Here is a 15,204-nt window from a genome sequence, read left to right as displayed (position 1 = left end):
TCTCTAATCGATGTTGAGAACTTTTACAATATTCGTTATAAACTTATAAGCCAAAGTTATAGTCATTTTACTCGCACCACATGTTTCCTAAAATTAAGTTAGCACATTTCAAAGATTTTGGACACTTACAAATCTCGTTTGGGAGACCCCACTGTTAGTTTTCATTTTTTCTTTCTATTTTTCAACTTCAAAAAATTAACGAGAAATAGTTTTGGGGCTTAATAAAGGAGAAAATCACATCAAGTGAACATTTTCTTTAATTCCCGCGTAAAATGTTTTATAGAGCTAAAGGTTATGGTTTAGTAATTAGTAATTATGATTCACTAATTAATTTTATGTAGTTAATAAGTGTCAGGTTTAGTGATTTTTCAATAGTTATTGGAATCTAAATATTTTTAGATTAAACCGGCTATAAAATTAACACGCCCCTAAACACTTGAACTCAAGGTGTTACTATTCACGTGCCCCTAAACACTAAACCTCATGGGCCTCCACTGCTTTTACGGCATCTTGAACTTTCTAGTGGGCATAAGTTTGGGTTTAGGCGTGAGTTTGGACTGCGTCTAAACCATTAATTTTATTTATTTAAAGTTATTTTTTATTTTTTATTTTTGTTAAATTTTCGTCTTGCCCATACCACGACACGAAACTATCATCTTGACGTTCTACAAAATGTATTTTTTGTGAAAATTTTCTTATAATCCATGTCAAAAAATTCGAAATTAAGGATATAAATATAAAAGGTATTTGAATCTGAATAAAGTAACGCACTAAGCAAAAGAAATTCAATGGAAAAAGAAAAAGAAAAAGGAGGGGGAAAAATGTTACGATCGGTCTGTTCCTCCGATCGTCCCTGAAGTTAGTTGCTACATATATAGCGATTGTTTTCCCTTTTAATCGCTAGTAATATAGCAACGGTTAGGGGTTAGAGTCGCTATTTTTTTACCGATCCTTCTCTTTTCAAATTTTTCCTTTTTATTTATTTTATTTCTCTTACCATAACTACAAACTATCATATTCATGTTCTTCAAAATATATTTTCTATGCTAAATCTATTATAATTAATATTTAAACACTTGAAATTAATGATTTAAAACCTAAATTTAAAGATACTCTGAAATTTTCAACTTAAAAAATCAATAAAAAAAATAGTTTCTGGAGCTAATCAACGGTATTACGTCCAAAGGTCTTCCAGTATATTCCTTAACTCCAATGCAAATATTTCCTAAAGCTAAAAATTTCAAATTTTCACAAAAATTGTGATTTATAACCCATACTTCTCTAATCGATGTTGAGAACTTTTACAATATTCGTTATAAACTTATAAGCCAAAGTTATAGTCATTTTACTCGCACCACATGTTTCCTAAAATTAAGTTAGCACATTTCAAAGATTTTGGACACTTACAAATCTCGTTTGGGAGACCCCATTGTTAGTTTTCATTTTTTCTTTCTATTTTTCAACTTCAAAAAATTAACGAGAAATAGTTTTGGAGCTTAATAAAGGAGAAAATCACATCAAGTGAACATTTTCCTTAATTCCCGCGTAAAATGTTTTCTAGAGCTAAAGGTCATGGTTTAGTAATTAGTAATTATGATTCACTAATTAATTTTATGTAGTTAAGAAGTGTCAGGTTTAGTGATTTTTCAATAGTTATTGGAATCTAAATATTTTTAGATTAAACCGGCTATAAAATTAACACGCCCCTAAACACTTGAACTCAAGGTGTTACTATTCATGTGCCCCTAAACACTAAACCTCATGGGCCTCCACTGCTTCTACGGCATCTTGAACTTTCTAGTGGGCATGCGTTTGGGTTTACGCGTGAGTTTGGACTACGTCTAAACCATTAATATTATTTATTTAAAGTGATTTTTTATTTTTTATTTTTGTTAAATTTTCGTCTTGCCCATACCACGACACAAAACTATCATCTTGATGTTCTACAAAATGTATTTTTTGTGAAAATTTTCTTATAATCCATGTCAAAAAATTCGAAAATAAGGATATAAATATAAAAGGTATTTGAATCTGAATAAAGTAACGCACTAAGCAAAAGAAATTCAATGGAAACAGAAAAAGAAAAAGGAGGGGGAAAAATGTTATGATCGGTATGTTCCTCCGATCTTCCCTGAAGTTAGTTGCTAGCAACTTGGCGACTACATTCCCGTATAATCGCTAGAAATATAGCAACGGTTCGGGATTAGTGTCGCTATGTATCTACCGATCCTTTTCTTTTCAAAATTTTCCTTTTTATTTCTCTTACCATAACTACAAACTATCATATTCATGTTCTTCAAAATATATTTTCTATGCTAAATCTATTATAATTAATATTTAAACACTTGAAATTAATGATTTAAAACCTAAATTTAAAGATACTCTCAAATTTTCAACTTAAAAAATCAATAAAAAAAATAGTTTCAGGACCTAATAAACGGTATTACGTCCAACGGTCTTCCAATATTTTCCTTAATTCCGACGCAAATATTTCCAAAAGCTAAAATTTTCAAATTTTGAAAAAAAATGTGATTTATAACCCATACTTCTCTAATCGATGTTGAGAACTTTTACAATATTCGTTATAAACTTATAAGTCAAAGTTATAGTCATTTTACTTGTACCACATGTTTCCTAAAATTAAGTTAGCACATTTCCAAAATTTTGGACACCTACAAATCTCTTTTGGGAGACCCCACTGTTAGTTTTCATTTTTTCTTTCTATTTTTCATCTTCAAAAAATTAACGAAAAATAGTTTGGTGGCTTAATAAAGGATAAAATCAGTGTAATTATACCTCCGCGGCGGCACCGTTCTTTTTTTTTTTTATTTAATGTCAACCACACTCTTTTATTTTTATTTTTATGGAAGCTCTTTTTTTTCGTCTGACAAGTTTGCATCAAATGGGTTGCTTGACTCCAAGCCCAGCAGTGATGCCTGCACCCTCGTCTGCAAGCGCTAGCTCGCCCTCGAGCGCCTCAGCAGCACCGCCCTCTGCATCGGCACCACCGGCAGCCCGGACCTCATCGTCGGCCTCCTCACCACCAATTCCGCAACGTCCGCACCGTTCACATTGACGAGCGCCTTAACCTTTCGTCGGTGAGGCTGCATTCTGCCACCAATGGCTCCGACGACAACGTGCTTGATTTGAACAGCTTATCGGACGCCGGTATGACTGCTATCAGCGACAGATTACCCAGGCTCGAAAAGCTGAGCTTAATCTGGTGCTCCAATGCCTCCAGTATCGGTCTAATTTTGCTGATAAGTGTAAATTGTTGAAATCATTGGATTTGCAGGCAAGTATTTGCTTAATTGGCTTCTAATCTCTTCTGTTATTGCTTTGTTAGAGTTGAATTTTAATGCTTGAAGTCTGCAATTCTTCGTTTGAATACTTAACTGGAAATTATTGATACATTCCTAAATGGGTTTCTTTTGGGATAATGTGTTGCAGTCTTGGTTTCGAATAATGTTATTCCTACATTTTTAAGATTACAGAGACAGAAAGAAAATGGCTAACAGAGAATAAATGTGTGAGAGCCTGGAGAGTGAGCCGAGAGGAGGTACAATAACACAGACAGAAAGAGGGAAGAGAGAAGAAGGCTAAAAAGAAAGAGTGGTTGGACATTTTTATCCCTACATTTAACTGAGGTTCAAGACAAATCTCACATTTGGGTTAAATTTGCTAATAACTTTCACCACAAGGGTTTAAATTCTTTTTTTTTTTTACCACAGGGGCAATCTTATTAATACTTTATCACCACGGGGATCATAAATCCAATTTACAATGCTACGACATCTTACTAGGAGAAATTGTAGACTTTTCTAGCATAATTAATCCTCCTTGTCTCTTGCTTTGCTTTTCTTGTTGTGGAAGAACCAGCAACCAGGCAAGATATTGCTACAGGATCTTATTTCGTTGATCAGACTAACTAAAACAAAGAATTTGGCATCAGCTTCTCCATAGTATCACTATCATTATTTCTTAATTTTTGTACAATAACTACACTCTGAGTTGTGCGTACCTCATGCTTATTTATAATGTTTCAATCAAATAAAGTAAAAAATCGCAAATCAACGGACAAAAACATACAGGATGTGCAACTAGAGAAAATGATTGTGTAGAAAATTTCTTAGGATTTTATTTTAACGGGGATGATGAACCCCTGTTGTATTTATTATGATATAATTGTGATTTAATTCCCGCTGAATCAATCTTGTATTTCGTGTTTTGGATACACGTAAGATTGATTGAGTTCTTGACAATTATGTATTTATGATACCTAACTGATAGGCTAAGAAAGTGGGATTTGAGATTCTTTTATGGACGAAACCATAATGCCTTAGCCAGTATAAATTGCAAACCCTAGATACACAACAAACTGAACCTGACAGACACATTTTATCCTTTTGGGAGGCTTCCCATAAAGTAGTTGTATCCGGCTAGGTGCTTGTAGTAGATCTCAATATTGCAAAAGCTTTTCTTCATGTTCAAACTGATTCCATGGATGCTGGAGCCACATCAGGTTAGTCATCTTTCTTTTATTATTGTGTTTTAATCGTATAATCATATCAGGCTAACTCCCCCTAACTCCCCCCTCACACAAAAATATGTAAAGATGGAAGTTCATAACGAATTAATTAGTACCTTGTTGTGCTGCCGTTGCGCATGCTAGTAGTACTTCAATTACTGCAACCTGTGCCACTTTTTTATTTAGGAAAAACGTACGCATCTTACACCAGTATCTTTGTGGTTCTTAGGTTCCCCAGCTGACGGCCTTGGTGAGACTTTCGAGCGATTCTCAGGTGCTTTTTCTTTCTTCTTTGAACCTACAAAAGTTGGAAAGAACACCTTAATTCAGAAAATTTCACTTCCATGCTTCAAATCCTTGATATCTGGCGTGTCGTATTATTGTTTTTCTTCTTTTTAATCTTTTGCTTCCTGATTTGGGGTTCATTGTGAAAATTAAAACTCGTCTCTTGGGCATCATTTTCTTCTTTAACCCCCTTCATACTTTGTTGTTCATCCATGAGGTTCATCCTACTTTGAAGAATCCCTTGTCTTCGCGATGTTGGAAAAGGAATGTTATAATGATGGTTGTGTGGGAGCAAAGGAGAAGACTCGCCTTTCAAGTTTGATCTCAACTTGTTTGTTTCCCATGGTACCGGTGAGTAACCACCACAGTCCTCATCGGTATGTGCTTGTTTATGAGCACTCCCAAAATCAAAATCCTATTCTTCTCTGCACTTTCATGATTGGCGATGCAATGGGCATGGCGGGTTGGATAGAGCCTAGGGGTGAATCTGATTTCTACGGACGTTTTGACACTGATCAAGATGAAACATATTGTGAAAAGGGAAAAGTAGTCGGTACTGAAAGGTGAAGCAAGTTGTGAGTCTAAGTGTGAGAGCTAGAACTTGAAGTGGGTGTAAAAGTATATCATGTCATGGGAAGATTTGGTCATTGTCATTTTATTCGCAGAGTTTAATAGGAAGCACTTAGTCGTTGCCATCTAAGATGGGGTAGTCAAGTAATTAAATAGCCCTTTTGTTTATTTTATTATAAGCTTTATTATCGTAAGCTACACTAAAAAAAAGGAGAGTTTAAACCTGAATCCAAAAGAAGAAGACATCGTATGTCCACCAAAGCAATTCACCGTTTGTTGCATTGAAGTGTTAGAAATATATATAGTGAATATTAAGCTTATAAGGAAAAAAATGAATATTAGAAGTTGTTGCAGGCATACATCACGGTGATCGAGGGTGATCATTATAATGCCAAAAGAAGTTTCCTTGAAGGTGAAAATTGAGTATGGACTTCGACTTGTTAGTGGCCAAAGCCAAAGTTCCATGGTTTCAACATTTTGATAGGATTCAGTTAGCTTAGAAGGGACACCGTATGTCCTGTAGTCACGATTTCTATTCGAAACTACACGGATTAACGAGTGACCATTTAGGTGTCGTCAACTTTCAGGAGGGCACCAAATCAATTTCACTAAAAGTCTAAAATAGTGGGGTACATAAAGAGAGCAACGTATATGCAACATGGTCATTGTAATCCTGGTGTCTCAATGTATTGTCATGTAGAAAAAGACATGTACATGATATGACCAAGTATTATTGAATTGATACGCTGTTTGGCTATAAACATGTTCCATGCAAGTTATTTATGTACATGAGGAAAGAAGTTGCTTAAGCAATAGTGAATGAAGAAATGAAGTTCCACAATTTCTGAGATGCAATTTGAACTTGTATTTGTATATAATTAAGTTGTAGTTGTGTTGAAACCTGTTGAATGTTTTATGTATATTTCATGAATGAAACTTGTTACAAGATGCGGCATATATGGAAAAACAAACAAGACAGCTAATGCCAACATCATGATGACCTTCAAAGCTAATGCCAACATCATGATGACCTGCAATCCCTCTAAACTTATTCTATTATCCAGCTTTGGCTTTTACAATAGGAATAGCCGAAAGGAATGGATGAAAACAGTAGGTGAGAGGGAGGACCGAATATAATAGCTAGGCAATGATAGTAGGTGAGCTGTTTCTCCATCACCACTAGACACCACTTGTTATTCTTCTAATATTTAACCCTATTTTTAATAATGACATCCAATACTCCCCCTCAAGCTGGATCCAGTAGGTTGATGGATCCAAGCTTGCCAAGAAGAAGCTGAAACTGATGAGAGGCCAATGATTTTGTGAATAGGTCCGCAAGTTGATCCGAGCTCCTTACAAAATGCGTTTGGATAACCTGAGATTGAACTTGTGTACGAACATAGTGACAATCGACTTCAATGTGCTTGGTTCTCTCATGAAAAACTGGGTTGGAAGCAATGTGCATTGCAGCCTGATTGTCACAGAAAAGGGACATGGATTGATGATTGAAAACACCTAAGTCACACAGTAAACCTTTGAGCCAGATTAGTTCACACGCAGTAGATGCCATTGCCCGATATTCTGCCTCAGCACTGGATCTTGCAATGACAGTTTGTTTTTTGCTTTTCCATGAGACAAGGTTGCCTCCCACAAACGTGCAAAATCCCGTTGTAGACTTACGATCAATGGAATTGCCAGCCCAATCTGCATCACAATAACCTGTAATCTGAGTGCTTGCATTTTTCTTCATGATTATACCACGTCCCACAGAACCTTTTAGATACCGAAGTATCCTTTTGACTAGGTTAAAGTGCTCCATCGTGGGAGAGTGCATAAATTGGCTAACAATACTGACAGCATAGGTAATGTCGGGCCTTGTGATGGTCAGGTATATCAACTTACCAACCAACCGCTGATAATAACTTATGTTTGGAAGAGATTGACCCTCTAAGCTGACCTTAAGTTTAATGTCAAGAGGTGTAGGGACCGGTTTAGCATCACTCATGTTTGCTTCCTTAAGGAGATCCAGAACATATTTGCGCTGGTTAAGGAATAAGCCCTTGTGAGATGTAGCCATTTCGATGCCAAGGAAGTATCTCAGAACACCAAGATCTTTTATTGCAAAGCGTTGCTGAAGGGAGTGCTTGAGTTCTTTGATTTCTTCAGGGTTATCTCCGGTAATGATCAAGTCATCAACATACACAAGAACAACCAATGTACCAGCGGTGCCTGAGCGTACAAATAAAGAGGAGTCCGCATTGCTTCTTCCAAAACCAACACTGATAAGGACTGAACTGAGCTTAGCATACCAGGCTCTCGGTGATTGTTTAAGACCATAAATTGATTTGTGCAGTTTACACACAACATCCTGTTTATGACTTTGAGAGTGACCCGGTGGTAATCTCATGTAGACGTCTTCTTCAAGCTCACCATGTAAGAAGGCGTTTTTTACATCCATTTGATACATAGGCCATCCTTTGTTGACAGCCACAGACAAGAGTACGCGCACTGTGTTCATCTTTGCAACGGGGGCAAAGGTTTCCTTGTAATCCACATCAAATGTTTGAGTGAAGCCACGGGCCACTAATCGTGCCTTGTGTCTTTCAATAGACCCATCCGAGTTGAATTTAATCTTGTATATCCACCTGCAGCCTACTATCTTCTTTCCTTTGGGCAGTGGCACAATGCTCCAGGTTTTATGTTGATCGAGTGCATGCAGTTCATCCTGCATTGCTTGCTGCCACACTTGGGATTGGTTAGCTTCTTGAAATGATTGAGGCTCTTCATGCGCAGATATATTACTCAAATAGGCAGTGTAATTAGGTGACAACTTTTGATAAGAACAATAGTTGGATAAGGGGTGCTTGAGCTTGTACGTAACAAAGTCTTGCAGTCTTGCTGGTGGGTGCCTCTCACGAGTTGGATTTCGTCGAGGTATGGTAGGAAGAGACTCTTCTGAAGGTTCTTCAGGACCAATACTACGTAGAGTTTCATCTTCTACAGGCATGTTGCTGTCGTCATATGAATCCGGTTGATTTGGAGCCACAAGATCCATTGTGTGAGTTTGATCACCCGCATTGTTGTGTATCTCAGTCCTTGGCAGTGGAAACATGTCCAAGATAATCTCCCCCTGACTTGTACTATCCAGAGACTTACTGTAATAAGAGTTAGTTTCATGAAATTGAACATCCTTTGAAACAATTAATCTCTTAAGTTGTGGATTATAACACTTATACCCTTTTTGTGTGGACGAGTAGCCAAGGAAAATGCATTTAGTTGCCCTAGGATCAAGTTTGTCTCGATGTAATGACTGAACATGAACAAAACAGATGCATCCAAAGACTTTGAGGTGAGACAAGTCCACCTTTCTGTTCTTGACTATCTCCATTGGGGATTTGAACCCCAAAACCCTACTAGGTAATCTGTTGATCAGGTAAGCTGCTGTCATGACGCTTTGAGACCAAAAACGTTTTGGTACATTCATTTGTAACATCAATGCCCTAGTTTTTTCAAGGAGATCTCGGTTTTTTCTCTCGGCAACACCATTTTGTTGGGGTGTGCCAACACAGCTAGTTTGATGTATGATGCCATTGTTGCTCAAATATTGAGTCATGACTTGGGACATGTATTCTGTGCCATTATCAGACCTTAGGGTTTTGATTTGAGAAGAAAAATGATTTTTGACAAGGTTGTGAAAGTCCTTAAACACTTCCATCACCTCACTTTTTGATTTTAACAAATATAACCAGGTGGCTCTTGAATAATCATCAACAAAAGTTATGAAATATTTATAACCATCAAAAGATTCATTTGTTGGTCCCCATAAATCAGAGTGTACAAGCTCAAAAAGATGAGAAACTCTAGACATCGAAGACCCTAGAGGTAGTCTTGTTGCCTTTGACAAATGACAAGTTTCACAGTGGGTTGATTCTTTGCCTAAGTCAGGAAATAAGGTGGATAAGATAGGTTGAGATGGATGAGCTAGTCGTTGGTGCCACAAGGTGGAAGCTTGAATGGAGGTATGGATGGACTTTGACTTGGCATGGAACCCACAGGAAGAGCTTTTTGATATGTAATAGAGACCATCAAGGTAAAACCCCTCACCAATCGTCCTCTTGGTTATACAATCCTGAAAAATGACAGTTTTTGGTGAAAAAATGGCCAAACAATTTAAGGAATTTGTGATTCTTCCCACTGAGAGAAGTTGAAATGGAAATGATGGGACATATAGGGCCATAGACTCTATTTGATCAGATATCAGGTGGATTTTTCCCTTTCCTACAATCCTAGCACCTTCACCATTAGCAACAGATACATGTGAAGGATTATGTAGTTTCTCAAATCTATGTAACTTTGACATTTGATTAGTCATATGGTCTGTGGCACCAGAATCTACAACCCAAAAATCATGTAACTCATTTATTTTAAGAGCAGTTTGGAAAGCAGTTACGATACCTTTCAAGTCTGTCTGAGGTACATAATCAGCATCAGCTAAAAAACCTGCAAATTTGCCCATCAATGCAGTAGTACTTCCATCTTCATGATCAACCGATCCATCCTCTTTTCCCTTCTTTTGTTGGAGATACGCTGCGAACTCATTTAAAAGGATGGCAGGATTTGCAGTGAACTGTTGATAGGTATCAACATTGTTGATAGATGAAGATGTTGCAGTGTTGGCACGAGGGTGTGCTCGACTTGTCTTTGATGCGGATTTATCCTTCACGAAGTCAGGTTTGAGTTCTGGATGTAGGATCCAGCACTTGTCTCTCACATGCCCGATGTTGTCACAATGTAGGCACTTTAAATGAGGGTTTTTTCCTTTATATCTTTTTTCATTTGTCAGGTAAGCCCTAGCTTCTGTCACGTTGGTTTTTATACCATTGTTCATGACTTTTCTCCTTACTTCCTCACGTTGGATAGTTGCACAGATACTAGTGAAGGATGGTAGCTCCGAGTTCATGAGAATGTGACTTCTCAAATCCTCATATTCTGAGCTCAAGCTAGACAATAATTGAAAAATTTTATCTTCTTCAGTTCTTTTAAGGAGCACAGAGAGATCAGTTGTGTGAGGTCTGTACACATCTAACTCATTCCACATGCTTCTCAAAGAACCAAGATGTTGAACAAAGCTTTTACCTTCTTGCTGTATGTTGGAGATATCCTTCTTGAGTTGAAAGATGCGAGCTGCATTGTTTTGATTTCCATACATCTCCTTCACGGTGGTCCAAAGGATGAGAGACGACTCGGAATAGCTGAAGATTTCAGCAATATTCCTTTCCATAGAATTTAACAACCATGACATGACCAGTTGATCTTTACATAGCCACCCTCCATATTCTGGAGAAGAAGCATCTGGTGCAGGTTGACTGCCATTGATGAAACCGAGTTTGGATCTTCCACCGAGAGCAAGACTAACAGCCCTTGCCCATGGCAAATAATTAAACTCATTCAATAATACTGAACTGAGTCGTTGGTTTGGATTGATATCCATTTCAGAAGCACTTCCAGATGAAGAAGCAATGATACTTCCATCTGCCATTGTTTTTGAAAAATAAACACAGTAGGTTCGATATACAGAACTGGCTCAGGATGATGCCCGCTCTGATACCATGTTGAATGTTTTATGTATATTTCATGAATGAAACTTGTTACAAGATGCGGCATATATGGAAAAACAAACAAGACAGCTAATGCCAACATCATGATGACCTTCAAAGCTAATGCCAACATCATGATGACCTGCAATCCCTCTAAACTTATTCTATTATCCAGCTTTGGCTTTTACAATAGGAATAGCCGAAAGGAATGGATGAAAACAGTAGGTGAGAGGGAGGACCGAATATAATAGCTAGGCAATGATAGTAGGTGAGCTGTTTCTCCATCACCACTAGACACCACTTGTTATTCTTCTAATATTTAACCCTATTTTTAATAATGACATCCAATAAAACCAATTGAGCTTCACTTGTGTAACTTAACTTTAAAGATGTGTGAGTTTAGTAAATTCACCTCATTATTGAAAATATAAATTCTGAAACCCCCTTAGACCATAAACCTAAACGCTTTCAATCACTTGAGCTCTGCAAACCTTAGCATGTAGCAAGCTCGTTATTGAAAATATAAATTCTAAACCCCCTTAGTGATCGTACATAAACAAGTAATTAAAATCTCACACGCTCTATACATTGCTATCACAATCCACAAGAATCTTCTTCATGTTATCAACAAGCTCTTGCATTTGCTCTCTTGAGTGCAATGGTGCTGGATACACACAAATACAATCCAACCGTCCTTCTCTTATTGCGTCGAAAATTGCAATGGAAGGGCCAACGCCATGAACTGAAGCACAACCCATGTAATCCTCCATTCCCGCCTCTCTTTGCACGTCGCTAGAATCATCAATCACGGGGTCTTCGAACACCGACATGAAGCTCGTCCTCAAGGAAGATGAAGAAGTCAATGTCAGGTTTTCGACGGCCTTGCACATCAGGAAGTTGAGGTCGGCCATGTCTGAGAAGTGCTTGTTGCTGTTCTTTGAGCTTGCAAAGGCCTTGTAGGTTTTGTTGGCCAGCTCCCACAGAGTTTCTCCTCCTTTGGTGGTGCGTGTGTTGAGGATGGCAGAGTGGTAAGATCCTGGAAATCAATGAGGGTGTTATAGTCATTTCAACTTGAAAAAGAAAATGGAAAATTAGTAGGGCTCACATGAAAGGATTTAATGAGCGTGATAGAAAGACATTATCTCACGTGTAACGATTAAGTAGGGCTCAATATTTGGAAGTGTGTAGTGCTACGGAGAATATTAAAATTGTAAACCGAATGATATAGTGGTTGATTATTGGATTATGGTCTGGTTTGATACTGAGGTAATTCTAAAAAAAGCTGGGAGCTATTTTTGTGTTTGGTAAACATTCAGCTTCAGCTTTTTTTTATAGTTTTGGATGAAAAAAAGCCAAAAACAATAAGCTGCAAAACCCAGCTTTTTTTCACATCTGTTTTACATAAAAGTTTACCAAACACTATAATACTGTTTTTTTTTTCAAAAGCACTTTTACAAAAAAGTTTACCAAACACTCTGCTGCTTTATTTCACAGCTGCTTATTCTCACAGCACAGCAGAAACAACTTTTTTTCAAAGCACAGCGATACCAAACCAACTCTATTACTCAACCGTTGATTAACCTGCTTAATTTATATATTTTTTTTGTCACACGATAAATTTTGTTAGATTAAATGTTAGATTAGCCACCAACAGAGTTCGAATTCACGTTGTTATGCAAGAGCTCAACTCTTTTCTAACACTGTAGTAAAAGGCCACTTTGCTTAATTTATATTGGTGATACATTATTTGATTTGCAAATTTAGTTTAAAATTTTAGTCTTCTTAGCATTATTCTTCGAAAGTGCTCCCATAGTAGCAGAAGCGCTTGACACTGCTTCTCTAGCAAACGATTCTGCTTGATACATAGACTCATTAGGGGTTTTGAATTACCAAAATGGTGATCTGAAAGAGGTGGATCGAGACTGGACCGACAATCGGTGAGTGTCACTACACCGTACTTCATTTTATAATCCAGACGATGTTTTGAGCACTTATCCACTGCTATCAATCCAGCCGCCACAAAAAGTGCACATAATTTTATCCCTCTTGCCTTGCAACCCTAAAAATCAGTTCGATTAATTTCATTAACAAGAATTATAATTATTAATTAATCCATGCATGCATATATATATATATATATGGACGGTTGAATAACGTTGCATCAGAAACTTTATGAAGTTAACTACTTCTATTAAATTGTTTCATTACTATTCATTGGTGTCGTTTATATAAAAGAAACTGTTATTAACGCTTCAAAAATCTCATTCTACACTCCTCATAAGTGTATTTTTCTTTCTAATTATACAAAGTTTGGAGTACCAAATGAGAGTTTTAGAATGTTAATAACAATTCTCCATATAAAACTCAACACCTATTAGATTTAGATTGTACAAAGAATATAAGTTGAAGGCGTGTTAATTAGTAGCAAATTAGCAATGACAAATTAATTAATAAAACTTACATTGAGAACCCTCTGAGTCTCGTCTCGATTCATCTGAAGCCTCACCACCTGAGAAAACCTTGCTGATTTGGTGTCTTAAATTTCAAATTTGCTAGCCTCAGAGAATTGACAGAATAACTAAGCATGTCCATCCCACGTAACCACAAACCCTTATTTGCCTTCCCACTAGGAATAAGATCCTCAATTCCCAGATTAACCTCCCCTTTGTTCCCAATTTTCTTCTTTACCACCTCCCTCTCCCTTCCTTCATCTCGACCACTCATCAATCCCGCCAACTCTCTTAGCAAAGACACCGCTGTGGTGCGGTCGCATGCTGAGACGTGAAGCCTCAGCACGAGGACCCACGTGGTGCCTGGAAGAGCGTAGATACTCGCAAAGAACATGTCCTGATCAGGATCGGCAGTGTTGTGATGCTGCCACGTGTTTTCGTTTAGTTCATGTTCACAAATCAGGTGGAGGGGAGAGACTGATCGGTTGCTAGGGTTGGCTAGGGTTTCAAGGATGTTTAGAGTTGATGAGAGGTTGAAAGATTTGAGTTGGACGAAGGAAGTGGGAGATGTGACAAAGGAGAACGTGTTTGTTTTAGGGTTTGTATGGAGCTTGAGCTGAGGATTGGGTGGGAGTTTTGGATTTTGTGGAGGGCGGTTTGGAGGTTGAGCATTTTTGGGGGTTTGGAGAGAAGGAAGGCTAGCACCGTTATGCCCATGCCGCTGGGGACGGCGCGGCACCAGCTAGTCTCGGTGCCACCAACTGGTCGGGCATTTAGCTCAGCTGCCATTTTCGAGTAGCTAGCTAGGTATGGTTGCTTGCTACTTTGCAGGTGCTGTTTTTGTTGTAGCAAGTTGTGATGGGTTTATATAAAAAGAGAGGTGGGTTTTAGTTTTTGTCAATTTCCTGTATAAATAAATTTAAAAAATAATTAGATAGGGCGGTATGATCTCATGGCCAAATCTCACGTGAACTTCTATCAGCCTAGGTTGTGAAATAATAGATGCTTAGTAGAAGATTTTGAAAGCCTCAGGTGAAAAAAGAAAACAAAATGAAACCCAAATTTGGTAACATTATCATGACTCATCTCTTGAAGCGTTACGCATGCAATTGCGATACTTGATGAGATTCGGGCATTCCTTGAAGGAGCTCAAACACAAAAAAGGGAGCACCAACTAAAAATGGAGTTGGGTGGTTTCCTTATATATAGAGGAAATTTGGAGCACTAGTTTCCGAATTTAACTCAATTGGAGCGATTCTCTTGAAATAAAAAATTTTGACTATTGGTTCATGAACTTGTCAAAACAATGATTTTTTTTCGTTAACTTCGTTAAAACTTTCGTTCAAGTGAAACATGTGTGTGTCACGTAAGGCGGACTTGAGGCCATGTCCATTCTCCATTTCCTCAAATTCCTTCCAATTGTCACGAATTTTTTGTTCAAAATTTTTAGTACTAGAAGTCGCTATCTTCTTATCGATCCCTCTCTGTTCAAAATTTTCCTTTTCATTTATTTTATTTCTCTTATCATAACTACAAACTATCATATTCATGTTCTTCAAAATATATTTTCCATGCTAAATCTATTATAATTAATATTTAAACACTTGAAATTAATGATTTAAAACCTAAATTCAAAGATACTCTCAAATTTTCAACTTAAAAAATCAATAAAAAAATAGTTTCAGGACCTAATAAACGGTATTACGTCCAAAGGTCTTCCAATATTTTCCTTAACTCCGACGCAAATATTTCCTAAAGCTAAAAATCTCAAATT

At 37.3% G+C, this 15,204-nt stretch overlaps 1 pseudogene; it reads right to left on the bottom strand.

Moving 5' to 3' along the window:
- Positions 1-11,561: 11,561 nt before the first annotated feature.
- On the bottom strand, positions 11,562-14,219 carry LOC137744567 (uncharacterized; annotated as a pseudogene).
- Between the last annotated feature and the right edge of the window lie 985 nt (positions 14,220-15,204).

This window comes from Pyrus communis, chromosome 9 (genome assembly GCF_963583255.1).
Source record: "Pyrus communis chromosome 9, drPyrComm1.1, whole genome shotgun sequence".
NCBI classification, from domain to species: domain Eukaryota; kingdom Viridiplantae; phylum Streptophyta; class Magnoliopsida; order Rosales; family Rosaceae; genus Pyrus; species Pyrus communis.
This window is presented reverse-complemented; position numbering and strand designations above follow the sequence as displayed.